The sequence below is a fragment of the Lipotes vexillifer genome, unplaced genomic scaffold (assembly GCF_000442215.2).
Source record: "Lipotes vexillifer unplaced genomic scaffold, Lipotes_vexillifer_v1.1 scaffold1224, whole genome shotgun sequence".
NCBI classification, from domain to species: Eukaryota; Metazoa; Chordata; class Mammalia; order Artiodactyla; family Lipotidae; genus Lipotes; species Lipotes vexillifer.
In genome coordinates this window covers 480,958-483,520 of record NW_006797778.1, presented here as the reverse complement: position 1 = coordinate 483,520, position 2,563 = coordinate 480,958, and the positions used below count along the sequence as shown (strand labels likewise).

Sequence of the window (2,563 nt, the reverse complement as noted above, 5' to 3'; positions counted from 1 at the left end):
ACCTATCATTTATTCTTCATTCCATAAATATTGTGGTAATACCTACTATATGCCAGCTACAGCATCATGTTGTGAAGCTGAAGACAATACTGAGAAAAACAGACACCTTCCCCTGTGTCTTGGAATTGACCATCTAGTGTACACAGATAATAAACATAATTGTCACAACTCCGAGTGCTGTCAAGGACAATAAGAGAGGCCATGAAAGCACAGGAAGGCCTATCTGCTTTGGAGGTCAGGAAACAGGCTCCTGTAAGGCAGTCATGACTGAGCTGAAATCTGAAGGGGCATTGCAGGCTGTGGGAAGAACCCAGGGAAAAACTCTGGGACAGGAAGAGAGGCGGGCGCTCCTGGAACCAAAAGGCCAGCATAGAAAGCTAGAGGCAGGGTGCGGAGAACTGGGGTGCGGGGGGAGCCCATCATAGAGCTGCTTTCTGCCTCTTCTGGATTTGGGTCTTTATGTGAAAGAAAATGGGCAGCCGTTAAAGGGTTTGAAAGAGAGATGCGACAAGATTTGATGGTGTTTTTAAAAGACCACACTGAATAGAGGGTGAATGAGAGGTCGGAAGGCAGCAGGAGGGGTGATGGGGGTGAGGGCTAGTTCAGAGGCTGTGACGGTGACCCTGACCACAGATGGTGGTGACTTGAATCAGGGTGGTGGCAGAATTGGAGTCTCTTGAAATATTTAAGCCAGTAGCGAAGGGCTGGATAGGAGAAGAAACAACATGTGATCATGGAGGATTGGCGGGGCGGGGGCAGAGGGAGGAGTTCCCAGCCAGTGTAAGTGGCTGGGCATTGGGACCTTTAATCGAGAGACAGGGTAGGAAGGGTCCTCTAGCCGCTAGGCCTCCAATCTTTCCAACCCAAGGAGTGGCTTTGAAACTTTGGCCTGTGACCCCCAGGGAGAAATACGTTTTACACTGTCCGCCCGCACACAGACAGGGGATAGAGAAATTCACAAGACAGTGCTTCCCCGTTTCATGTGCAACGAAGGCAGATTTCCTATCTTACACTATTAAACAAACAAACAAACAAAAACATAGGTCCTCTTGGCCTCCCCTCCCCCCTCCCCCCAGGCGTTGACGGCGGCGCTGATGGCGGCGGGGACCACTGTGGCATCACCCGCGTTGGACCTTGTGACACCAGGGCCGGGAAGTCCCAGAAGTGGGATGAGTCGAACTCCCTGGCGACCTACCGCCCAGCGTACAGAAACTGCGATTTCATGAAGATGAATGAGCCCGGCGTTCGCCAGCTCGGTCTGGAGGAGAAAGGGAAGGAGGTGCAAAGAGTGATTTTTCGAAACTAAAGAAACCATGACCCTCGACAGCTTAGCTAATAAATTAGCCACCACTGACACCTCGGAGCTCAACTATCCAGTGCGGGAGCCGGAGAAGGATGGGGCGCACACCAGCAAAATCTTCCTGGACAAACGAGAGAATCAGCGGCAGTTTGAAATGAAAAGGAAGCTTCACTACAACCAAGGACTGAACATCAAATTGGCCAGACAGCTGATTTCCAAAGATCTACAACGTGAGGAGGTTGAGGACGAAAACAAAGAAAGTTGGCGTGCCACCAGCCAAGACAAGACTACCACCATGGAAGGATCAGAGGACGGCCCCACCAGCGACGAGGAACTGCAGACCCAGTCATTCTACGACGAGAAGACAACGTTTGATCAACGCTGCAATTGTTTGTCAGATCCAAACCCTGTTACTATAACCTGCGGCTTCTTGTTCTGTAGAGCTCATGCTTCAAGTACTGAAATACTTATCAGTTAAAATTGTAGTGCGATAATTAAACAGTAAACTTAGAAGATAATAGGTTAACTGGAAAAATCCCTGCTTGCTATTCTGTCTGGTTCTTTGCCACAAATACCACTTCTGATATTCGTCTAAAGCCTCATTACTTTGCGAAAACTGTTGGTTAATGTACGTAGCCTGTAGCTTTCGATGTGTTAAATGTTTAAAGGGGGACGGATTTATATTCACTTCTAGCTGTACTAACTTTTATAGAAAAGGTTTTGTTACAAAATCTAAATGCAATCGGTACAGTGGGTTATGTAGTCTGATAAATATTCAGGCTGAAAAATACTTGTCTTTAGGGTGATTGGCCTGTTTAATAATTGAGAGGGGATATATTATAAGTTATTGTTACATTTTACCTTTAAATTTTCCCTTTATTTGCCTTCAGTGTTTATAAGGAAATGACTGAATGTTTTCTCAGTAAAAAAAATAGTCTTTTTTCATGGATTATCAGGTTAAAATGGTGCCAACGTCTATTTTGTTTTTGTGCACTAGATGAGCAGATTTGCTATCAATTATTTGTAAAAGTCTAATATTATCTAAGTGGTTCCTTAGACCTGTCTTACCCTCTCCACGCTTTGTTTCCTCAGTCCTCCTGGGGCATACACAGCACAAGGCTTTATGGAGTATCATAGATTGTCAGAATATTAGAAACTCTTCGTTCTCTCAAATATTCTTTTATTTGTTGCAGTAATGTCCCTTCTATTTCAACCATCATGGCCTCTTCAGGCTTTTAATATGTGGAGAAAATAGATTGAATA

At 45.5% G+C, this 2,563-nt stretch overlaps 1 pseudogene; it reads left to right on the top strand.

The window, feature by feature from the left end:
• Positions 1 to 584: 584 nt before the first annotated feature.
• LOC103089675 (protein phosphatase inhibitor 2 pseudogene) lies at positions 585 to 1,778 on the top strand (annotated as a pseudogene).
• Positions 1,779 to 2,563: the final 785 nt, after the last annotated feature.